Source organism: Herpailurus yagouaroundi, unplaced genomic scaffold (assembly GCF_014898765.1).
Source record: "Herpailurus yagouaroundi ecotype Mexico unplaced genomic scaffold, PumYag 67681, whole genome shotgun sequence".
Lineage (NCBI taxonomy): Eukaryota > Metazoa > Chordata > Mammalia > Carnivora > Felidae > Herpailurus > Herpailurus yagouaroundi.
In genome coordinates, this window is record NW_024420481.1 from 2,283,562 (window position 1) to 2,309,907 (window position 26,346).

The 26,346-nt window shown below is 38.5% G+C and overlaps 1 long non-coding RNA gene across 5 annotated transcripts in view; it reads right to left on the bottom strand.

Annotated features, from left to right (window-relative positions):
• Positions 1-26,346, bottom strand: part of LOC121025532 (uncharacterized) — a 117,737-nt gene that overhangs the window by 14,323 nt on the left and 77,068 nt on the right. For all 5 annotated transcript variants that reach the window (XR_005788091.1, XR_005788090.1, XR_005788093.1 and 2 more), the window contains 2 exons: positions 5,088-5,167; positions 3,577-3,666 (listed from right to left, as the gene is read on the bottom strand). This is a non-coding gene — a long non-coding RNA (uncharacterized LOC121025532). The remainder of the gene's footprint in view (positions 1-3,576; positions 3,667-5,087; positions 5,168-26,346) is intronic.

Consider the following 26,346-nt stretch of genomic DNA (forward strand, 5'->3'; position numbering starts at 1 on the left):
GGCTGCAGGCTCTGAGCTGTCAGCACAGAGCCCGACGTGGGGCTGGCTCAAACTCACGGAGTACAAGATCATGATCTGAGCCGAAGTCAGAGGTTCAACCGACTGAGCCACCCAGGGGCCCCGTAGCTTACATGTTTCTTTAAAAGCAGATGACTCAATTGAAGGCAAGGACTCAAACAGATTTTTGTACACCCGTGTTCATAGCAGTATTATTCACAACAGCCAAAAAGGTGGAAGCAACCCAAGTGTCCATCAATGGATAGACAAAAATGGTATATCCATGCAATGGAATATTATTCAACCTTAAAAAGGAATGAAATTCTGACACATGCTACAACATGGATGAACTTTGAGAACATTATGCTAAGTGAGATAAGCCATTCACAAAAGGACAAATACTGTATGATTCTACGTATATGAGGTACCCAGAGCTGTCAAATTCATAAAAGCAGAAAGTAGATGGTGGCTTCCAGGGGGCTGGGGACAGGGGAAAGGGAAAGTATTGTTAATGGGGACATAGTTTCAGTTTTGAAAGGTGAAAAGAGTTCTGGGGATGGATTGTAGTAATGGCTGCAAAACAATGTGAATATATTTAATGCCACCAAACTGTACAACTAAAGATTATTAATATGGTCATTTTCTTCCAGCTTTATTGAGATATAATTGACGTATAACATGTGCAAGTTTAAGGTATACAATTTGATGATTTGATGCACTTATATATCACTAAATGTTTACCACAATAAGGTTAGTTAACATGTCCTTCACCTTACATAATTGCCATTTTGTTGTCATTGTTGTTATGTTGAGAACATTAAAGCTCAATGCTCATAGCAACGGCTCAGGTCATGATCTTATGGTCTGACTTCGGCTCAGGTCGTGATCTCGCGGTTCATGAGTTTGAGCCCTGCGTCGGGCTCTGTGCCGACAGCTCGGAGCCTGGAGACTGTTTCAGATTCTGTGCCTCCCTCTCTCTCTGCCCCTCCCCTGCTTGTACTCTGTCTCTGTCTCTCTGTCTCTCAAAACTAAATAAACAAACAAAATAGGTAAAATGGTAATAACAGTAGTACATTATAAGGATATGGGTGTCTATTTGTCAGAGTTCTTCTGGTTATGAGTGAAAAAATTCAAAATAAAGATTGTTTAAGAGGACATCATAGTATTAGGTCAAGGAGTTGAAAGATCCAGGGATGGTTTGGCTTCAAGCACAGCTGTATGCTGCTGCTCAAGCTGTGATGTTAGGGATCCACCACTCTCCTTTTCTAAGCTCCAGTTCCCTCCATGATTATTAGAAGGTCTACCCTTGCATCTAACTAGATTAGCAATCTAAAAGAAAGTGCAGTACTATTTCTAATTTTTTAAGGATCCTCCATACTGTCTTCCACAGTGGCTGCACCAATTTACATCCCCACCAACAGTGTACAAGGGCTTCCCTTTTCTACACATCCCCACCAGCACTTGTTATCTCTTGTTTTTGTTTTTTGTTATTTTTTTTACAATAGCCACTCTAACCGATGTGAGGTGATACCTCATTGTGGATTTTTTTTAAAAAAAAATTTTTTTTTCAATGTTTATTTATTTTTGGGACAGAGAGAGACAGAGCATGAACGGGGGAGGGGCAAAGAGAGAGGGAGACACAGAATCGGAAACAGGCTCCAGGCTCTGAGCCATCAGCCCAGAGCCTGACGCGGGGCTCGAACCCACGGACCGCGAGATCGTGACCTGGCTGAAGTCGGACGCTTAACCGACTGCGCCACCCAGGCGCCCCAATGTGGATTTTTTTAAATATAGTTGACACGCAATGTTACATTAGTTTCAGGCGTGCAACATAGTGACTGGACAAGTCTCTAGTTTATGCTGTGCTCTCAAGTGTAGCTCCCATCTGTCCCCATTCAGTGCTATTACAATACCACTGGCTATATTCCCTATGCTGTACCTTTTATTCCTGTGACTTACTTATTCTATAACTGGAAGCCTGTATCTCCCACTCCCTTTCATCCAGTTTGCTCATCCCTCCCCCCCCTTCTCTCTAACAACAAACAGTTTGTGCTCTGTATCTGATTCTGCTTTTTGTTTGTGTATTCATTTGTTTTGTTTTTAGATTCCACATATGAGTGAAATTGTATAGTATTTGTCTTTCTCAGTCTTATTTCACTTAGCATAATTCCCTCTCGGTCCATCCATGTTGTCACAAATGGCAAGATCTCCTCCTCTTATGGCTGGGCAATATTCAAGTGTGTGTGTGTGTGTGTGTGTGTGTGTGTGTGTGTGTGCGTGCGCATGTGATCACATCTTCTTTATGCATTTATCTATCAATGGATACTTAGGTTGCTCCCATACTTTGGCTATTGTAAATAATGCTGCAATAAATTTAGGGATGCATATATCTTTAAAATTAGTGCTTTCATTTTCTTTGGGTAAATACCTACTAGTGGAATTGTTAGATCATATGGCATTAATACATTATTCACAATATCCGGGACATGAAAACAACTTTGGTGCCCATTGTTGGATGAATGAATAAAGAAGGTGGTGTGTGTGTGTGTGTGTGTGTGTGTGATGGAATGTTAATCAGCCATTAGAAAGAAGGAAAATGTGCCATTTGCAATAATATGGATGGACATTGATCACACTATCCTAAGTGAAATAAGTCACAGAGAAAGACAAATGCTGTATGATCTCAGTTATATGTAAAATCTAAAAACATTGAACTCACAGAAACAGTAGAATGGTGGTTGTCAAGGGCTGAGGGGTGAGAGAAATGGGGAGGTGTTGGTCAAAAGGTACAAATTGTCAGTTATAAGGTAAATAGGTTCTGAGGCTCTAATGTAGAACATGGTGACTATAGTTAATAATATTTGTATACTTGAAAGTTGCTAAGAGAGTAGAACTTTAATGTTCTCACCATAACAACAAAAACAAAATGGTAATTATGTGAGGTGAAGGATATGTTAACTAACCTATTGTGGTGAACAATTTACAATATATACATGTATCAAGTCATCACAATGTACACCTTAAAATTACACATTATGTGTCAATTCTTTCTCAATAAAGCTGGAAAAAAATAAAAGAAGAGAATGCATTGTTCTCAGTAGTTCCAGTCTCATTCTAATGGTTGATTCATTGGCCTAGTTTTGGGCACATGATTATATCTGCTTAGATCACATGCCCATTCCTGATGCCAAGGGATAGGACATTCTAATTGGTCAGGTTAGAGTTAGAGTTTATGCACCTATTCTTTGAACCAGGGAAGGGGACATCTCTGCTTAGAAGTTGAAGATTGAAAAAGAAAGAGAGAGAGAGGGGGAGAGTGAGAGAGAGAGAGCAAAAAAGAGTTGGTCCCTCAAAGTGCCGTTTGCAGAACAGTTGGGAACGTATGTTGGACAGACAAAAGTAACATACAAACTTGATAGTCCACCCAATTTACAGAAGGTCTTCAACTAATATAACACCACTATACCATACACAAATGAAAATGTACTCATTACTCGTGCCTTCGAAATAGAAAGACGATCCAAACTCATATATCCCAAGTGCACCCAACATTAAGCCCAAGATCCTTCAGTGACTTACAGTCATCTTGAGCAGGTCTTGATGTAGCTCCCCATGGTTTCACATCTATAGGTAAACTGTACATTTGACCATATCCAAAACAGTCAGTGTCTAATAATAGAGGGAAAACAGGATGAACTAAATAAAACCTCCCATTTGGAAATACAAAACAAAATTGATACAATACATGAAGGTTGCCAATCAATATATTGACTTATGTATCATGTACATAAACAGCAAGAACTCCTTGGCAGTAGAGTGCCTTTTTGGTCAGCCCAGCTGCATGTCTCGGATTCTCTTCTCTGAGATCATCTCCCTTGTGCATTGTCCCACTTGGCTATTCCTGAAAGGGGCATTAGGAAGGTTTACCCTTCAGAGACTGCACCATTTCAGAAACCCTCTTCCTGTGGATGTGAGTTCAGTGACATAGGGATTGCCTTAGGGGTTGAAAATCAAAAGCCTTTGGGGTTTTTTGGCCAGGCTTGGCTTTTCTGTAGCAATTCGCTTCCTAGGGTATGGCCATCATCCTCATGGCCCAGGATGGCTGACAAAACTCCAGCTATCATATCTAGATTCCAGGCAGTAAGATGAGGAAAGGTGAAGAAAGACATGCCTCCATCTTTTCTAAGGAAACTCCTCAGAAGGTCCATGAAACACTGTTGTCTATGTTTCATTGACCAGAACTTAAAGGTATGACCATGCATAAAGTAAGGGAGGTTGGGAAATGTAGTCTAGTCTCTTATTGCAAATGGTAGTGTGCCCAGATAAAAATTGGGAATCGGTTACTAAAGAAAGAGAAAAAGAGATATTGCGGTAGGCAACTAGGATTCTGTATTCTAGCACAATAGGCTTTGATTTAAATCATATTTCATGGGGTGGTAGTCAAAGGAAAAGATGTGAACTCATGTTCTTGAATCTTCACACTAGCCTAGATGTTTCTGTCCTTGAGCAATAGGTTATAGGACTCTGCCCAGGCCCCTAGTCCCTCAGTTAAACGACCTCCATCTTGGCTTTTGCATTGAGGTCACAAAAAAATCACCCTAGGGTAAGAGAGACACGGCTAATCTTCTTTCATTTAAGATGCATCTGAGGTATTGGCCCTCCTTTTAATAGGAATAGGCCCTTGAGGAATACCAGGGGATTCTGGATTTTCTCCGGCTCCATTCTAATACTCCACTGTGTTTCTTTTTGTATATATTTTTAAGTTTTCTTTTATCTTTTCTATGTGCTCAATGTCTGCACTCTACCCATTTCCCTATTCCTAAAATAACCTTAGTGAGCTATCACTCATAACTAGATCACTGTCAGTGGGTTTTTCCCTTGGTCTGACAGAGAACTGTTAAAGAGAACCTACTTGAGAAAGACGTAGACCATCAGTTGTATCTTCAGCTATGGCTGCCAATTCCTTGCCACTGATTGTACCAGCTTCAGTTTTGAGATACAGAAGCCATTTGTTTTTCACTCCTGTAAGTCTCCAAATTATGGAACAATTGGTCAATTTAGACTATAGTCCATAAGCAGAAAGCACTTACCTTAGAAATGCTGTATTTCTTGTTATGTTTCCTTGCAGACCTCCTCAGTTCTAGTTTGCGTTAATTCCTCTCTTGCAGAACTTTGATGAAAGCAACAAGAAGTAGTAAATTTCAACATCCTGATTTTTCCCTATTATTTCTTCTAACACTACAGCCATTCCCCTCTACACTTCTTTATTCTCCTTTGTTCGGAACAACTTTCTTTGTTCCTCTGAGCTTTCTGCTGGCCCTAACAATTCTTGGATTAACATATCCTCAGTGTAGTAAAAAACAATGGGACTCAACAGAATGCTTGAGTCCCAAATTCAGATTCCCTAGGGAGAGAATCTTACTGATTCCATTTGGTCAGTTGCCCAGGCATCATTAATAAGCTATGAAGGGAGGGGGGCAGTGATTAGGTACTATGAATATAGAACTCTCCCCCTGCTATTTTGGACTGTTATTCCCAACGTAGAGATTTTGTTGTCTGGGTAGACAGCTGAAAAGTTGCCTACTACAGATGCAATCATAAATAACTATGATGCAAGATAAATACCACAAGAAAGATAAGAATTAAATGCAATACCAGCATAAAGGAAAAAGAGATTTCTTCCAGTGAAGATGCTTCGTGTCCATAAAGATGGAGGCAGAGATTGGAGTGATATATCTACAAGACAAGGAATGCCCAGGATTACCAACAAACACCAGAAGCTAGATGAGGGACAAAAGAATTCTCCAGTATGGGTTTCAGAGGGAACATGGCCCCACTGAAGCCTTGACTTTAGACTTAGAGCCTCCAGAACTGTGAGAGAATAAATTTCTTGTTTTAAACTACTCAGTTTGTGGTGCTTTGTCACTGCAGCCCTAGGAAACTAATATACACTCTAAAGTGACAGATACCATGTGCTCCAAAGCCTTCCCTTACTTCTGAAGGACATCTTAATTATTAACTTCGCCAGTACAAACAATGACTTCACATGGGTGAATCCTCACTGCTACTCATTCCACCCCTCTGACCTCTCATTCATTCCCTTTAAGGATCTTTTCCTTGTAACTTATTAGCGCAAAATTATCTATAATTTAGTCTTTCTAACATTATAAAGAAAAGACCTTACAAAACAACCAAATTACTTTTGGTAATGATGATTTATTGTGTAATTGGTATGAGTGGTATGCCACAAACTTGGGGATGGGAGAACTATCACATTTCTTCATTTCCTTTAAGCCAAATGTATTTCAACTGCACATCTCTGTGCTGCAAGACTGGCAAAAAATTAAATTCCAATCACTTTCTGGAGCTTTCTACACTCCTTAGGATCACACAGATACTCAGGAGCTTTGTGTGACAAGTGTCAAATAGGGAAAGAATCTCTAATCGTCAGGCCGTCATGCCTTCTCGTCCAAGCCTGCACGGTGTCGTAAAAGCAAGCAGTTGCGCTTCTCCCACGCCTAGGGGAGAGCCACGGCACCTAGAATCGAGCTCCTAAAGTTGACCAAAGATACAGTACCTCCAGGGGTTCTGTCAGGAGGTGGCCCCAGATCTTACTACTCCCCAACTGTCAACTGTCAGTCCTTCCCAAAGCTTGGAGAAATCTCACTCCTTCTTCTGTCTACTCTAAAGTCAACTACTTCCTTCCCCTCCTTTGAGCATAATCCTTACAATATGCTTAGGATTCCAGGTAAGACAGACTCTGGACCCTGCAACGCAACCCACTCTCTCCCCAGGAAAGAAAATAGTCCATTCCTTTTTTGGAATACAAGAAAGGGAAAGTAAAGGGAGAATAAACACAGTATCTCACCAAATTACTCTGCCTCACTTACGTACCAGGATAAAATAACACTAAAAGCTTATATTTTTGAGCACTTACTATGTGCAAGACATTGTTTTAAGTGTTCAATGTGTATTAGCTCATTTCAGACTCAAAATTGATCTAGTAGGTGCTGTTATTATTGTTGTTTTCCGGATGGAGAAACTAAAGCACAGAATTGATGTCACTGGTAGAAGGTCATAGAGCTACTAAGTGGCAGGAATAGTATCCAAACATAGGCAATTTGGCTCCAGAGACTGCTCCCAACTTTATGCTCTACTGTCTTTCAGTGGAACATATCATCTTCTTATCCATGTAGATATTTTAAATCCAAGTAATTCCTAGATTTGGATTATCAGGGTTCATTCAGAACCTCACTTATAGCTCCTTCTTCCCTACCTCCTCTATATCTATAGGGCCTCTAAGAGCTGGATCTCTCAATAATCCACCACAAGGACACATAACCTTCTTCGTGTCCATTCTATGGATGTTAGCCCTTGCCATCAGTACTTTTTAGTATAGAGCACTATTATAAGGCAGCGTTTCAAGCCAAACAGTCTTAGATAATGGTCGGCTTTGATAATGTGCACATCTCTGGTTCAACCTATCTTGGCTGGAGTTAACTATATTCCTAGCATTAGTCTCTCTCAATGCATATGGCATAGGCTCTAGTAACTTTATGCAGAAAGAATCCTGGGGCCAATCTCTTCATTAAGGGGCTGTGGGAGTGGTAGTCACTAAGACTGTCCAAGACTACAGGCCAGGGTCATTGCTAAAGAATGAAGATGTGGTAACTCTGGCTGGAGCTTAGCAAGTATTCTAGTGTCATAGGTCAGGCTAGATAATAGGTCAGGCCCTCCTTTCCATGTACCTTAGGCCGGTGAACTGCTGTAATTTTCAGAAAGAACCCTGAGCCAGATAATAGGCTCCAGTGGTGAACAAATGCCTTCTTGCCATTCTTACTCCTTCACGTGTTAACTATGGCCACATGTAAGGGTTCCTTATAATCAGTAACTCAATAATAAAACCACTAAACACAAATGTAAAAGATGTCTCTGAGTATATACTTGTACCAGTCAGAAGGACTTTAAGTTAGGAAGTCAGAGCTTTTGCCTGAAAATATGAGGACAAGATGAGACACGATCAACACATTCATAGCTTTTCTGGTGCATAAGTGTGATCTACCCAGATGGGTCCCTCAGAGCCATTAGGTGCAGAACTTGAGTTCTATATTTAATTTTACATTTTAACATAAAATATTATGCTTTCTTATCATTGCCCAATCGTAATCATGACATGTTAGATCTGGAATCAGAATCAAAGATAGGACAAGGTCAGAGAAGCCAGATACAATCAATGTTAAACTTATAAAATGGAGGCCAAGCAAAAAAAAAAAAAAAAAAAAAAAAAGTTACTATGTTCATTGGACAAGGAGTCCAGACAAGAAAAGTAATCATAGGTGGTTAGTCCGTGGTCCCATTGCTTTGCTGTTCTTTAAGATATAAATTATAGAGATCTAAATATTTATATCTAGTGATTTTTTTCATCTTCCTGCTTAGAATCTTTATTAAGCGTGTACCAGTTCATAAGATCAGTAGAGGATTTCTCAAGTCATGCGTCAGTGAAACTCCTCCTACCTGCCATTATGTCAAATCCTCTATATCCTTTTATGTGCATAAACTTAAGTGGTTGTCAAGGTGAATCAGCCTGCAAATGTCTGGGCTGGAAAAGTGCCTTGCCTCTTTCTATTCTTCATATTTACCATGCTAAGTTCTTTAAATGCTTTCATCCCTGAGAGCTTCTCAGTAACTCTTCTGTTCCTTCTCTTTCAAAATCTGAATCATGTATTTCTTTCAAGGCTCAGTTCACTGCCCAACGATAATCATGACATGTTAGATCTGGAAATATCCTCAGAGCTCTCCAGAGCCCACTCACTTGTTTTCTAAATGAGAAAATTGAATCCCAGAGTACGGAAGTGACCTACCTACTAGTTCTGGAACCTAGGTAATCTGATTCCTAACTTGGTGCACTTCTTACCCTGCACACCAACTCAGGAAGCATCAGGCATATTCATTTGCCCAGCTACATTTACAAATATTTGAAAAATAGATATGGAGTCAAAGACGAAAATATTAGCTTTATTGCTGATAAGGCTTGGAAAATGTGGCCTGGATCTGTGGTCACAAGTGGCTTCTAATACCTGTCACTTCCACCTCCTCCACGTCAAACTGGACTAACTTGGAACCAAGACAAAGAACCAAGAAGCCTAGGCTCAAGGCAGTTACCACATGGCAACATCATGGTGGGGGGGGGAGGCAGGTCTGAGCCCCACATACTCAACCTTTCTTCCTGATCTCACCAAACATAGAAGTCACCTCTCCTCTTTGATAAAAACAGTGAGTGAGAGGTAGAAAAAATAGCACAAACTCTATTCAATATTTACAAAGAGGTCAAAGTCCCACTTTTAAGGACCAAGGTTGGAAGATGTGAGGAGGAGGAAAATGGTTCCCTCTAATGATCTTTTGTTCCCAACAAGTTTGCAAGTGACTCAAATCTGGGGCTCTGTTTTGTCAGTAGATACTGTAAATGAACAACTGCTATTTAAACAGAGGGGGAGGCAAACCATAAGAGACCCTTAAATACAGAGAACAAACTGAGGGTTGATTGGGGGGGCAGGGAAGGGGGGCACTGGGTGTTGTATGTAAGTGATGAAGCACAGGAATCTACCCCCAAAACCAAGAAACCAAGAGCACACTGTATACATTGTATGCTAGGTAACTTGACAATAAATTATATTAAAATCAATAAATCAATAAGTCAATAAATAAGCCCAACATCTTATTCTCCTTCTTGATTTCCCGTTGGGAAATCACAACTCCTCTTAAGTCATTAATGTAGTTGTAGTAGAGTGGATACCCTTACCCCATCCTTCACCCAGTTCCAGAAGTGGATATATGACCTAGACCAGACCAAACGGGCACAGCAGTGGATTTAGAAATGGGCAAGTTAAGACAAACTGTACCAATATGAGTCAAATTGAGACTTTGCTGGAATTATTAGGAAAGAAATGGCACTCTCTTTCTGCTCGGCTTGTTAACGCCTGAGAATGTAAGCCTGGGGTTGCTGATTACCATCTTTGTCATCATGTGGGAAGAATCTGCCTCATAATGTTGCAAACATAGGAAAAAGCAGAGCTGAGACACAGGCAACGACAGAGGGAAAAACACAGAAAGATCCTGATGATATCACTGAGCCCCAGTACCCGATTGTTCCCTAAACCAGATTGACCTCCAGACTTTTTAACTACATGAGCAAATGAAACATTTTTTCCATATAATATTTTAGCAATCTGGAATAGGGTTTCTATCATAACTAAAAAGCTACTGATGAAAACACCTTTTTTCTCTTCTTTTTTAGTTTATTTATTTATTCTGAGAGAAAGAGAGAGAGAGGAGGGGGTGGGGGGGAGTCCGAGCAGGGGTGGAGCAGAGAGAGAATACCCAGGAGGCTCTGCACTGTCAGTGAAGAGCCCAAATCAGGGCTTGAATCCATAAACCATGAGATCATGACCTGAGGTGAAATCAAGAGTCGGATGCTTAACTGCCTGAGCATACCCAGGCACCCCCAAAACATCTTCTCTTTTGACAAGGCTAGATTACTTCCTCTCACTTTTGTGGTTTTCTGATCAACAGTCTTTGCCTATCTCAAAATCCATCAACTTAGCATTGGGATGACACAAATCAGTTCTTTTGACTCTCTTTCTTTACGATTATTTTCAATGCATGCATGTCCCCCTTCCCAGTTAGTCTGTGTTTGCATGCCAGAAATAAGGTTTTACACTTCTTTTTTATTTTCTTTTTTTATTTCCCAAATCTATTGAGACATATTTGACATATAACATCATGTAAGATTAAGGTGTAAAACTTAATACATGTATGTGCTGTGAAATGATCACCACAATAAGGTTAGTTATTGTTTCTGTGAGTTCTGTGAGTTACTGTCCCTGTGAGCTGTTTCTTTTAGATTCCAGGTATAAGTTAGATCATACAGTATTTGTCTAGACAAAATGAAAAAGCAACCTATAGAATGGCAGAAAATATTTTCAAGTCATATATCTAATGAGGTATTAATACCCCAAATATATAACAAATTCACACACCTCAAAAGAAAAAACAAACTCATTGAGTCAGCCTACTAAGAGCTTTGTAAAGGCCTGAGTGTGCAATAGGCATCTGAAATTTTAACTTTAGCCAGCATAACATACGCTGATCCAGTAGGTCTTAATAGTTGTGATAAAATATTTGTTTTATTTGGTTTTGTTTGTAAACACAAGTATTAGTCTTGCTTCATTTTATGCTTTTGTAGATTCAACATCCAACCAGGGGCACCTGGGTGGCTCAGTCAATTGAGTGTCCAACTCTTGATTTCAGCTCAAGTCATGATCCCAGGGTCATGTGATCAAGACCCACATCAGGCTCCTAGGTTAATGTGGAGCCTGCTTAAGATGCTCCCTCTCTCCCTCTGCCCCTCTCCCTCACTCTCTCTCTCTCTCACTCTAAAATAAAAATAAAATAAAATGAAATAAAATGCTTTATAAAAAAAATCTAATGAGTTCGATGAAGGCTTGAGAGAACATATTTCTGTGACTAAATACAGACTGATTTTAATCTTGGTATCCACTGAGGTAAATGCTGTTGCACAAGAATATATACTCTTGTGCATACTCTATTTTTATTTTTTTATTTCTGGTACATCCTCTGTAATAGGTTCTTGGAGTAGAGTAGATATCTCAGACACTTTTCCAAGGGAACAACATTTAGTCTGTGTGTGTGTGTGTGTGTGTGTGTGTGTGATATTTAAATTTTGTCCCCCATATCTTGTATTTCATGGCTCACTGTTGAACAAATACTATTCACTTTGTGCCCTTAAAATTACTGTTTTATTAATTATTCATACATAATCATTCTATTTTATTGTCATTCAGATTTTTATTCTTACTCTAATGTTTAATTCTTCTTTTCCCTCAATCTTTTCTTCATTTTCATTATCATTGTTTCAGTTTCATCTTGCAGTTTACTTGATTTCTCCTCTAATCCTTCTTCAGTATTTCTTATATAGTCACAATTATCATTTTTTCACAGCTTTAAAAATATTAAACTCTTTTTTTAGTTATAATTGTAGTAAAAAAAATCCACATAACATAAAATTTACCATTTTAATTATTATTAAGTGCACAATTCAGTAGCACTAAGTATATTTACATTGTTTTCTACAACCATTCTCGAGAACTTTTTCTTCTTGCAAAAGTGAAACTCTGTACCCATTCAAAACCAACTTCTTCCTAGCCCCTCCTTTCAGCCCCTGGCAACCAGCATTCTATTTTCTCTTTTTACAAATTTGGCTACTCTATTTTTTAATGTTTATTTATTTTTGAAAGAGAGAGAGAGAGAGAGAGACAGAACACGAGAAGGGGAGGGGCAGAGAGAGAGGGAGACACAGAAACCAAAGCAGGCTCCAGGCTCTGAGCTGTCAGCACTGAGCCCGATGCAGGGCTTGAACCCACAAACCACGGGATCATGACCTGAGCTGAAGGCGGACACCTAACTGACTGAGCCACCCAGGTGCCCCATGAATTTGACTACTTTTGATATCTCATGTAAGGAAAATCATAAAATATCTGTCTTTTTGTGCCTGGCTGACTTCACCTAGCATAAGGTCCTCAAGGTTCATCCATGTCGTAGCAAGTGTCATAATTTCCTTCCTCTTTAAAGCTGAATAGTATTTCATTGTGTGTATATGCCATATTTTAAAAATCTACTCTTCTTTCAATATATATTTGGGTTGTTTCCACCTTTTAGCTATTGTAAATAATACTGCTACAAACATGGGTATACAAACACTAAGCTTTTGACTATGTAGATAAAAACTCATAAATGCATAAAATCCATAGAAACAATGATTATACAATGTATTAGTTTCAAAATAAGTGAAAATATTTAAGGTTACACAATTCGAAATTCTAAGCTTAATTGCAAAATCAATTTAGAAAATAAATGGTTAGAAATGCCTAGAATCCTTACCTGTATGTGTCAAAATTTACCAATTAATAGACATGATTTTTCCCATATAATCAAACATCTGCATATTCATTAACTGTTTTTACCATGTGAAAACTATGCCATTTAAACCCTCAGGAAATATGTTTAGGCATTACACATGCACACATACACACACACACACACACATCCTTGCATAGAGTCAAGTGGGAAAATGGAGGGGCTATTCCCAGTTGGGGACCACTGAACTATTAGAGTAGGCTTCAGTAATTAAACTTGGATTTGGGGTCTAATGGTCATATTCCTGGGAAACTAAGATTAGAGTCATAAAAGAGAGACCAGAGAAAGATTGGTCACAAACCAAGGGAAAAGGGCATCAATGAAGGCATTATCTGAAGACTAGACTAGAATGACAAGAACTATTGTAAAGGAATATGAATCTTCCAGACCAAGAGAAGAGGAAGAGTAATGGAGGTTGAGGTATCAATAATAAAATGAGGTGAATGAAAAGATAGGGTATTTAACAGATAATTATAAAAAGAATTAAAGAGCCATTCTAGAGCTGCAAAATACAATATCTGAAATTAAGAACTCATTGGATGCATTTGAATGCAGACTTCACACAGCAGAAAATAGTAACCTAGAAGACAAGACTATTGACAGGTAAATAAAATGTTTAAACTGAAATTTAAGAAGAAAAGAATGTCAAAATCAAAATAGCACATAAGAGGGATGGGGTATACAATCAAAAGTCCAACATATACGTAACTGGAGCCCGACAAGGTGAGGAAAGGAAGAATGGGACAGATGCAATATTTGAAGAAATAATGACTGTGAATATTCTAAATGTGATGAAAGACATTAACTCACTGACTCTAGAAGCTCAGTGAACTTCAAGTAGAATGAATATGAGAAAAAACCCCACACACTTACATACATTGTAGTCAAGCTGCTCAAGCCAAAGTTAAAGTGCCTAGAGAAAAAGAATATATTATCCTTGGGAGAACGTAAGAAAATAGGTAACTTATCATCAGAAACTATGGAAAGAAGAGAACAATGAATGATATCTTTAAAGTGCCAAAAAAAAAAAAAAACCCTCCAAGAATATGCAATGGGAAAAAGACAATCCCTTCAACAAATGATGTTGGGAAAATTGGACAGCTACATGCAAAAGAATGGACCTGGACCACTTTCTTACACCACACCCAAAAATAAACTAAAAATTGTAAAACCTGAAATCATAAAAATCCTAGAAGAAAGCACAGGCAGTAATTTCTCTGACATCGGCCATAGCAATATTTTTCTAGATGTGTCTCCTGAGGCAAAGGACACAAAAACAAAAATAAACTATTGGGACTACATCCAAATAAAAAGCTTCTACACAGCAAAGGAAATAATCAACAAAACTAAAAAAGACAACCTACTGAATGGGAGAAGATATTTGCAAATGACCTCTCTGATAAAGGATTATTATCTAAAATATATAAAGAACTTATATAACTCAACACCGAAGACACCCAAACAATCCAATTAAACAATGGGTAGAAAACATGAGCACACATTTCTCCAAAGAAGACATTCAGAGGGCCAAAATACACATGAAAACATGCTGAACATTGCTCATCATCAGGGAAATGCAAATCAAACTCCACTGAGATATCATCTCACACCTGTCAGCATAGCTAAAATGAAAAACACAAGAAACAACAAGTGTTGGTGAGGATGTGGAGAAAAGGGAAACCCTTGTGCACTGTTAGTAAGAATGCAAACAGGTGCAGCCACTGTGGAGAACGGTATGGGGTTGCCTCAAAAAGTTAAAAATAGAACTACCCTATGATCTAGTAATTCCACTACTGGGTATTTACCCTAAGAATAAAAAAATACGAATTTGAAAAAAATATATGCACCCCTATCTTTATTGCAGCATTATTTACAATAGTCAAATTATGGACCCAAGTGTCCATCCATAGGTAAATGGATAGAGAAGAGGTGGGATATATCTCTAGTGGAATGTTACTCAGCCATAAAAAAGAATGCAATCTTGCCATTTGCAACAACATGGATGGATCTAGAGGGTATAGTGCTAAGTGAAATAAGTCATTTGGAGAAAGACAAACTCTATACGATTTCACTCACGTGTGGAATCTAAAAAGCAAAACAGATGAACAAAGAGAAAAAGAGACAAACCAAGAAACAGACTCTTGACTCTAGAGAAAAAACGGATGGTTATCAGAGGGGAGGTGGGGGGGTTGCATGAATAGGTGAAGGGGATTAAGGGTGCGCTTATCGTGATGAGCACTGAGTGTTGAATCACTATATTGTACACCTGAAACTAATATAACACCATGCTACTTATACTGGAATTAAAATTTTTAAAAAGCAACTAAAAAAATAATCAAAGAACCAAAAAGAACGAAACAACCTAGAGCTCTAGACAAAAGAAAAGCTGAAAGGAAATTATTGCAGATACAAATGTAAAAGTGAAAGAAAGAATGAACAGGACTAGAAAGGGTCAATATTTTGGTAATTATAAAAGATGATTAAGTATTTAAAAAACCATAATAGTATTTTGTTGGGGTTAAATATACTATGTAATAACTAAAAGGATGGGAGGGATAAATAGACCTGAACTGCTAGAAGTTTCTTTCATTGCTCTGTGGTGTGAGAGCACATGGTATGAGAATTGGTGAAGTACTAATTTAGGGTAGACTGTGAAAACAGTTCCCTGTTCAGGACTCTTTCAGATAAAGGCAACAGAAACCAATGTCAAAATGGTTTAAGCAGCAAAGAGATGTATTGGCTCACATAACTTGGAAGAGATAAAATAGAACAACTAAAAAAACACTTCATTAAAACAAGGAAGAAAAGGGAAGAACAAAGAAACAAATAGAGGAGACCTAAAGAGTGCAAGTAGCAAGATGGTAGGCTTCAGGTCAACTATATCAGTAATTATATTCAATATAAATACACTAAACACTCTAATCCAAATAAACTAAGTTATCAGACTGGAGTTTTTAGACACCCCCCCCCCAGCAACTATTTATTTATATATAGTTTTTAGACACCTCCCCCGGCAACTGTATATTTACAAGAAACAAGAAACACCCTTTAAATGTAAAGACAGAAATAGATTGAAAGCAAAATTAAAGAAAAAGATATACCATGCAAACACTAACCAAAAGAAGTGTGACTGGGTTTTTTTAGGTTTTTGTTTTGGTTTTTTGGTTTTTTTTTTTTTTTTTTTTTTTGTCTTTTAATGTTTATTTACTTTTGAGAGAGGCAGAATGCCATCAGGGGAGAGGCAGAGAGAGAGGGGGGCACACAGTCTCCAAAGCAGGCTCCAGTCTCTGAGCTGTCAGCACAGAGCCTGAGGTGACGCTCAAACCCACAAACCATGAGATCATGACCTGAGCGGAAGTCAGATGCTTGACTGAGCCACCAGTCATCCTGAAGTGTGATTGTTTTAAAGACAGACAAAATATACTTTAGGGAAAGAATTATTATGGAAGGTAAGAAGTAACATTTCATTATTCTAAAAGTCTCAACTCAATAGGAAGGTATAATAATTCTAAATATATGTGAACATAATAACATAACATTTATATATGTATGTATGTATGTCTTTAGACTGCTGCTGGTGAATGTGTAATTTGAATCAACTGGCTAGTAACCAAAACTAAAGATAATACTGAATCTTAGTCCTTAAATATGGACCAACTCTCATTTAAAGACTTCTGTCTCAGGGCCCCTGGGTGGCTCAGTCAGTTAAGCATCTGACTTAGGCTCAGGTCATGATCTCCCAGTTTGTGGGTTTGAGCCCCGCATCGGGCTCTGTGCTGACAGCTCAGAGCCTGCATCAGATCCTGTCTGCCTCTCTCTCTGCCCTCCTTCATTCCTGCACTCTCTGTCAATCTTTCTCTCTCTCTCAAAAATAAATAAACATTAAAAAGAAGATTTCTGTCTTTTTGAAACAAGAGTCTCCATCTCTGACAAATGGGCTGCAGTAGAGATAGGAATAATTTATTCCTTGCTCCTAGTGTATTCCAATGAATGGTTCTTTGCAATACAGGTAATTATTAAATTGTTTCAGGGAGGGAATATAGGCCAGTGTTGGGGATGGAGCTAAGGAATCAAGTATTTCTCAATTCTCAGGCCCACCTGGTCCCAGTCTGGTTTACCAGTATTTCCAGACTCCGTATTTTTTTTTCTCTCTAACTTTAACATAGGAAATAGATTTAAACATTTACCGTGGCTCTCAACCATCTAAAATTTTTGGCAGCAGGAAGATATGTCATCATTTAAGAAAATTTTGTGCTCTTTCCTTTCCACTTACATATGGGCCAGTGTGGACCAAAGCTCCTATCCATGCAGATACTTACTGAAAGCTACAAAAAGTAGCAACCACTTCAGCATCTTGATATTTTCCAAGATTCAGACCAATAGTTACATGGACTGATCTACAAGATGCAATATAACCAGCTTAACCAGATGGTTTGCAAATTTATAATAAAGATTACCATTTTCCCAGTTGGAGATGAACGGATCCTCCTGCCCACCTTCCTATTTCAATGCAGCAAATTTCATATTGTTGGTCTGTCACTTTCTACATGCCAGTTCTGTTTCCAATTTTGATTTAATCAGGACTCTTTCAGATAAAGGCAACAGAAACCAATGTCAAAATGGTTTAAGCAGCAAAGAGATGTATTGGCTCACATAACTGGAAAGTCCAAGGGCAGATCTGGCAGAGCCAGATCCAGGGGCTCAACAATGACATCTGGGTTCTTTTTTCATGTCTTAGCCTGTGTGTCTCTACATGCTGCTCATTTCTTTGTCGAGTGTCTCACTTTGGCAGGAGAGATGCCTGCTGGCAGTTCTCTGGCTATAGTTTTTACATCCCCAATTAAAAAGGTAAATAGACCTTTCTCCCTCTCACCCAGAATATTCCTAGAAAATCTCAAGAAAGGATTCCAATTGGCTCGTCTTGGTTCATGAGATGTTCTCTGTACAAATCGCTGTGTCTAAGGGAAATCTAGTATAAAGATTGGCCTAGTCTAGCTACCATTCCCCTTTCTGTGTCCATGGGAGAAATGTGTCATTTGTGCAAACAACCTATATAAGGCAGTGAGGAAGAAACAGCTCCTAAAACAAAGTGTTGCCGGGCCATCAAAGAAGTGTCGTGTTCAGACAGACCTTGACCTAACAATACATGTTTGCCGTAAAAAAAAAAAAAAAAAAAAAAGGCACAAAAACACAATTTACAGAAATGCAGTGTGACATTTTGGTGAAAAGCTTATCTCTAAAATCAGATAGATCTGGGCTTGAAACATGACTCAAACATATTTTAATTTTGTGATCTTGAATAAAATACTTAACTTTTGCGGGGTGCCTGAGTGGCTCAGTTGGTTAAGTGTCTTACACTTGATTTCGGCTCAGGTCATGGTGTCACGGACTGTGGGATTGAACCTGGATTGGGCTCCATGCTGTCAGCTGACAGCGTGGAGCCTGCTTGGGACGCTCTCTTTCCCTCTCTCTACCCCTGCCCCACTCATGCTCTCTTTCTTTCTCAAAAATAAATAAATAAACTTAAAAAAATAAAATAAAATATTGTATTTAAGTTTTTTGAACCTCAGTTTCTTCACCTCTAAATTGGGGCAAACAAGAATACTGACTTCATGGGTTATTCATGAGAATTAAGTGTGATAATGCATGAAAGTGTTAAGAACACTGCATTTTTATTAAAAAAAAACACATACGGTAAATGTAGATATGTAAAAATAAAGGCATATAGTAAGTCCCTAATCAATGTTGGTTAAAATCGTTCATAATATAGAATGTCCAGGTAATTACCATTTTGATATTCTGGTCCCAACTTCAGTCTGGAGTATATTCACTGCATTTTATCCTATATTTAAGTTGCCACGCATTTCTTTTGTTCATGGAGTAATCCTAAGATAACATCGGATATGTTTTCTTGAAACTTGATTTTTTAAAAAATCTGCAACTCCCCATTCCTTTATATAACAATAGAGAATATGTCCTGGCTCCTATGTGAGGCAATCCCTATTTCTGTCTTTATATTCGCACCGTTCCTGCCTTCTAGGAAAATTTATTTCATCAACAATCCATTCCATCTTCTATACAGTCAGTTTCTTTCACTGTCACTTTCCACATCAATATTTGTGCCTCATCAAGTCCCTTCCTAATTTAAAAATCCTTCCCTACACCCTAAAACCCTCTCCAGATACCCACTTGTCTCTCTCCTCCAATTAATAAATCAATTTCTCTAAAAAGTTGTCTAAATTTATACTATTCATGGGCACCTGGGTGGCTCAGTTGGTTAAGTATCCGACTCTTGATTTCAGCTCCCTGTGCTTTCTTTCTCTCCCTGTGCCCACGCCCCCATCTTACTCAAATAAAATTAAAAAAATTTTTTTTAAATGTTTTCTATTCATTTCCTCATTCTTCAACTCACTCTAGTCGGTCCTCCACCAATCCAACAAGACAGCCCTATGAAAGTCATCGGTGACCTCTGTGTCACCAACTCCAATGGACACTACCATTCTCCTCCTATTTGATTGCTCAGCATCATTTGACCCTATTAAACTTTTTTCCTTAAAAAACACTCTGTTGGCTTCCCTAATACTGCATTCTGCTGCTTTTCCTTCTATCACTCTGCTCCATGCTTCACAGTCTGCTCGGCAGGTCCATGCACTTCTTTCTAGGCCTTCAATGTTGGAGTCCCTTAAGGTTCTGTCCCAGTATTTCTTCCCCAATACCCTCCACACTCACTCCCTAGGTGACCTAATCCACATCCATACCTTGAACTATATCCAAGTACCAATGACTCCCAAGTTAAATCTCTAGTCTAGATCTTGCCTGTAAGATCCACTTGATATATCCAATTTGATATCCCAAAGACCCTTTAACTAAACACCTCTATAAATGTAATCTTCCTTCAGTGTTAACTATCATCCACCTAGTTCCTAGAGCCAAAATAAAAACAGGGACTCTTCCCTGTCCTTCATCCTCTCCCACCGAATACATGACAAATTCCAGTTAACTTACCACTAAAGATTACTAAAATCCATCCAATTCTCTCCATGCCATCTGCCACCAGCCTACTTTACCTGAAGTAGTATCTGGCCTTTCTGAATGTTCTCTCGCTCCCCTATAGTACATACTCTGAACTGTAGCCAGAGTCTGCTTTTCAAAAAGCAAATCTGATCATATCACTCATTTTTCAAATAATACTTCAGTGGCTTGATATTGCTCCTAAGATAAAAACCAAAGTCTGTGATGTGGCTGCATAGCTTCTCATGGTTTGTCCTCTGCCACCCTCCCCAGGCTCATCTCTTGTCATTTCCTATCTTATCATCAGAAGCTATTCCCACCCATGGGCTTCCCCCTCCAAAAGGGCTTGTGATGATTCCCAGTGTTCTTCTCTGCTAGTCTTTCATTTATTTAACTCTTTCTCAACACTCAGACCATAGAGTAAGTGCCAATTACCTGACCCAATCTACTTTTCCTCTAGTCTACGTAAGGTGTTTTGGTTGTATGCTCTCAATTTTTATTCAAATTGATTTTCCATTGAGTACCTAGTTGAATCAACTCTTATATCTTACTGAGTTTTCTTTCTTTCTTTCTTTCTTTCTTTCTTTCTCTCTTTCTTTCTTTCTTTTTTTTTGGTCTATGTTCTCTGGGTTTGTATATCTGATTCAAGGTGTTTTTTTCATATATTGCAAAGCTTTCTCAAGGATATATAAAATTCAGTTTGGAGTATTGTTTTTAATTTTATTTAACTTTGTGGCTTTTGGGGGAGATACTTTTCACCACCAGAAATCCTTTGATTCTCATTTTCTGATTTGTTTTGCAGTAGTTTTGCACGCATGTGATCTGCTTTTTTGAATTTCCGTTAATTTCATGGACAGGATTCCTAGTTAGAGAGCGCTCTTCTGCCTGTTCTACCCTTTTCTGTGAAGATCCTTTTCCATGTGGTGGTATTGGTGCAAGGGAGAGACGAAGGTGTTGGTATCTTGTTTTCCTTTCTTTACTGCAGCGTCCTTAATTTCCCTTCTTATCGTCCTCTCTCCCCACACAGCTTCACCTCTACAAGGTACTGACACCTCTCTGTCTCCCTCTGAATCTCCCACGGAAGGGTAGGAGGCTGCCCCTGCTGGTCCCCCACTCTTGTGAGCCGCTTCTGCAGTCAATGCTGTGAACTGCCAGGTCCCTACCTGTGCTCAACATTTTGTCATTTAATATTGAATGTTCACATTCAGGGCTGATTTTATCTGTGCCTCATCTAACTCTTCTGGTCATGTCAACTCTTTTGCAAGGAGCTTCTTAAACCTTCCCGTTTTCTGTACCCACAGGCTTGCGGCAGCAAGTGGGCAGAGAGAACTCTGTTGGAATTATTTTTTTCTCCTTAAGGGTAATTTTAAGGTTACAGTGTTCTCTGTCTCCTAGATACGCTGAACGCATGGGTTATGTATGTTTTGATATGTTCTCGTTGTGGATTTTATGGGTTTTTGAGAGGACAGCATGGAGGAGATTCAAAATTAGGCAGTCGTCATTGTTCTCTAAATCTGTTTTTCTTGCTTTTAAAAAATAGTTTAATCACATATGTGTGCCTCCCCATAGGTTATTTTGCTATCTCTTGCTTACATGGAGCTTTATAAAAATGTAGTCATACTATATATTCATCCATGTTGTCGTATAGGTATAGATCATTCATTTTTACTGCTATATAGTATTCCATTATATGACTTTTTATTATACATACTGCTATTGATGGCAATATAGATTATTTCTAATTTTTGTTACTACAATCAGTGCTACTATAAACATTCCTGTACATATCTCCTGATATACATGTACAAGAGTTTGTCTAGTGCTGCACCGTCCAATATTGTAGGTACTAACTACACTTAGCTACTGTGCATCTGAAATGAATAGATAAGAATTGAAATATGTTGTAAGTGTAAAATATACCCTGGATTTCAGAGAGTTACCACCAAAAAAAGATGTAAAATGTCTCACTGATATTTTTTTATATTGATTACATATGGAAATGCACTGGTTACATTGTGTAAGTTAAATATATTATTAAATTACCATCACCTGTTTGTTTTTTACTCTTTTGGGGAGACAGAGTGTGCAGGAGAAGGGCAGACAGAGAGGGAGAGAAAGAATCCCAAGTAGGCTCTATGCCCAGCAGGGAGCCCAACATGGGGCTGGGTCTCACAGCCATGATATCATGACCTGAGCAAAAAACAAGAGTCAGATGCTCAACAAAGTGAGCCACCCAGAACCCCATTTTTTTTTTTTTTACTTTTTAAGGTAGCTTCAAGAACATTAAAAATCACATATTTGGCCTGCATTTGTGTATCATGCTAGATTTCTATCGCAATGTGCTGCTCTAGGGTAAAAACTAAGGAATAGAATTTCTGGGTAGCAGATGATGTGACTCCTCACCTTCAGTGATAAAGCCAAATTATCTTTGAATGAGATTGTACCAACTTATACCATCAGCCGGACTGCACAAGCGTTCCTATTGCCCACATCCTCTCCAATACTTGGGACTGTCAGTTTAATCACTGCCAATCAAACAATGGTAAAATGGCACCTTACTGAGGCCTTGCTTTTCATTTTTCAGATTACTAATGAGATAGAATGAATTTTCAAATTTTTAAATTGCCATCCATGTTTCTGCTAATATGAAATGCCTAATTTTGTCTTCCTCACCTCTCTCTTCCTGATATTGTTCACTACCTTTTGTGTGTGATTTTCTTCCTGATTTGTAGAACTTCATCTAGTAAACATGTTGCAAATATCCTCGCCCTATTTATGGTTTGTCTTTTCACTTTCTTTATGGTATATTTTTATAAACAAAAAGTCTTCATTTTAGTGTAGTTGAATAGGATTAGTAGTTTATTTTGGTCTTGAGTCTAACCTAGCCTGAGATCATAAAGATATTCACCTATAGTGTCTTCTGAAAGTGCGACAACATAAACATGAAATTCACAGACATGTAATAGATCTCCACTGATTTAAATTTTCCTTAGTATCTTTAAATGCAGGTTCAGAAATTTCATCGTGGAAATCTTGCACATCTTCTATTATACATATTTCTAAGTATCTTAGTAGCTTCTTGACCATTATAAATGGTATCTTCTAAAAAATTATGCTTTCTGTTTGTTGCTAGACTATATAAATACAGTTAAGATTTACATGTTAGGTCATATTGTGAGCCATGTTTGCAAACTCTTATTATTATTTCTAATAATTTTCACATTGATTTTTTCTCATTTTCTGAAAAAAAATCCTATGAATTTCAAATAAAAACAGTTTTGTTTTATACTTTTTACTTTGTTTCACATTTCACCCCTTAATCCATATGGACTTTATTTAGCTATTGGGTTCCAAAAAATGGTTTTATTTCATTCTCCATATGGATAACCAATTCACTAATTTAAACAACAAAATCTTCCTTAGCCAATGATTTCAGTGCCTCTGTCAGATACCAAGATCCAATTTATACATGATTCTGTTTTGGGGCTCTCTATTTTATACTGATCATATTATTTTCCTTCTCTAAATTTTTATCATTTCTTGCAAGGTAGTTCTCTGCAACAGATTCCCTCAATTTTTGTTTGTCCAAGGAAGTATTTATTTCTCCTTCACTTTTTTTTTATGTTTATTTATTTCTGAGACAGAGAGAGACAGAGCATGAGTGGGGGAGGGGCAGAGAGAGAGGGAGACGCAGAATCAGAAGCAGGCTCCAGACTCTGAGCCGTCAGCACAGAGCCTGACGCGGGGCTCGAACTCCCAAACCGTGAGATCATGACCTGAGCCAAAGTCGGTCGCTCAACCGACTGAGCCACCCAGGCGCCCCTCTCCTTCACTTTTGAAGTATAATTTCACAGGGCACAGAATCTAGATTGGTGGGGTTTTTTTCTCCCAACACTTTTAATGTTGCATTCCCCTCTTCTTGCTTGCGGGGTTTCTGAGAAGTCAGATAAAATTCATATCTTTGGTCTTTGATAAGTGAAGTGGTTTTATCCTCTGACTTCTTTCATGATTTTTTCTTTATCTTTGATTTTCTAGAGTTTGAAAATAACACACTCAGGTGTCTCTTCTTAAGCATCTATCCTGCTTATTGTTTTGTAAGCTTCCTTGATCTGTAGTTTGGTGTCTGACATTAATTTGGGAAATCTGCAGTCATTATGTTTCAAATATTTCTTCCATTCCCTTCTCTCTTTGCCTTCCGGCATTGCCATTCTGCATGTTACACCTTTTGTAGTTGTCCTTCAGTCCTTGGATATTCTGTTGGTTTTTTTTTTTAAGTCTGTTGTCTTTGATTTTCAATTTCAGAAGTTTCCTCTGAGATACCCTCAAGCTCAAAGATTCTTCCCTCAGCCATGTCCTCTACTTATAAGCCCATCAAAGGCATTCTTGATTTCTTTTATCATTTTTTTTATATCTAGCATTTCTTTTGGTTCTTTCCTAGAATTTCCATCTCTTTGTTTACATTGCCCATCTGTTCTTGCATGCTGTCTACCTTATCTATTAGAGTCTTTAGCATATTATTCACTGTCATTTTAAATTCTTCATCTGGGGGCGCCTGGGTGGCTCAGTCACTTAAGCATCTGATTATTGATTTCGGCTCAGGTCATGATCTCATGGTGGTGAGACGAGCCCCGCGTCGGGCTCTGCACTGGGCATAGAGCCTACTTCAGACTCTCTCTCCCTTCTCCCCAAGAAAAGAATAAGTTTCTCATCTGATAATTCCAACATCGTTGTCCTTTCTGGTTCTGATGCTTGCTCTGTCACTACGAATAGTGTTATTTTGCCTATTGGTGTGCCTTGTAATTTTTTTTTTTGTATTCATGTATGATGTATTGGGTAAAAAGAACTGTAGTAGATAAGCTTTTAGTAATACTGTGATGAGGAGAGAGGGGAAGGGAAGCACTCTTGAGTCCTATGATTACTTCTCAGTCTTTTAGGGAGCCTGTCCTCATGACTGTGAACTCCACAAGTGCTCCTCAGTACCTTGCCCCACCTAGGTGGAACAGGTTCCCTAGGGGCGACTGCAGCTAAATTTCCATTTACGGAGATCAGCAGGGCTCTGATAATATGCCAGCAGGTTAGGCTCTTGTTAACTAGTTCCCCTGAGGGCAGGGCTTGTTAAGAAAAAAAGAATGTCTGGCATATTTCAAAATGTTTTTTTTTTCCTCTGCCCCTGCCAGAAGCACATAGAAATTTTTGTCCAATATTTACTGTGGGAATTTGGTTGAGCTCTCGGATGTAAAACTCACAAGAGCATGGGGCCCCCTCAATGACTCGGGCCCCCTGGAGTTTTGAATTATCAGACTTGTCTACACTGAGCTTCTAACAATGTGTCCATTGCAGTTCAGATTTTCCTACCCTGGCACTCGTTCCCACAGTAGTTTCCACTCATGAATCTGCTGTAGTAAGCCACAGTTCCTTATTTTGCCTTTTTGTCTCTTCAATCTTGGGGGTGGCTATTTGTCCTGTGTCCTTATCTCTCTTCTGGATCTAAGAAGAGTTGACTTCTCCATCTGGTTAGCTTTTTACCTGTTGTTAGGATGGAGTGCTAACTTCCAAATTCCCTACACAGGGAACCAGAAGCCAAAAGACTGGCATGGATTTATTTGGTTTTAATACGGAGTTGTGAGAATTGTTTATATATTCTGCATACAAGTCTTACCAGATATGTAATTTGCAAATATTTTCTCTCATTCTGTGGGTTTGCTTTCACTTTATTGATAGATAGTATCATTTGAAGCATAAAAGTTCTTAATTTTGATGAAGTCCACTTTAGCTACTTCTTTCTCTTGACGTTGTGCTTTTTGTGTCATCTCCGAGAAGCTATTGCCTACCCAGAGGTCACGAAGATTTTTTTCTATATCTTCACTGAAGGGTTTTATAATGTTAGCTCTTACATTTAAGTCATTGACCTATCCTTTTCCTTTCAACCTATTTGTGCCTTTGGATTTAGTGTGTGTGTGTGTGTGTGTGTGTGTGTGTGTGTGTGTTTTGTGGACAGCATATCATTGAATTGTGTGTTTTTTTTACTCCATTCTGCTAGTTTCTACCTTTTGTTGGGCATGCTTAGTCGATTACATTTAATGTAATTATTGATAAGGAAGGCATTATGTCTGCCATTTTGCTATTTGTTTTCTGTGTTTTTTTTTCTTCCTCTATTCTTCCATTACTGCCTTTTCAAAGCCATCTAGATATGAAAACAAGTTTTTAATTGATATATTTTTTAAAGATTATGTATTTATTTATTTATTTTGAGAGAGAGAGAGGGACAGCACTAGCAGGGAATGAGCAGAGAGAGGGGGAGAGAGAATCCCAAGCAGCCTCCATGCTATGTGGAGGCTTGATCCC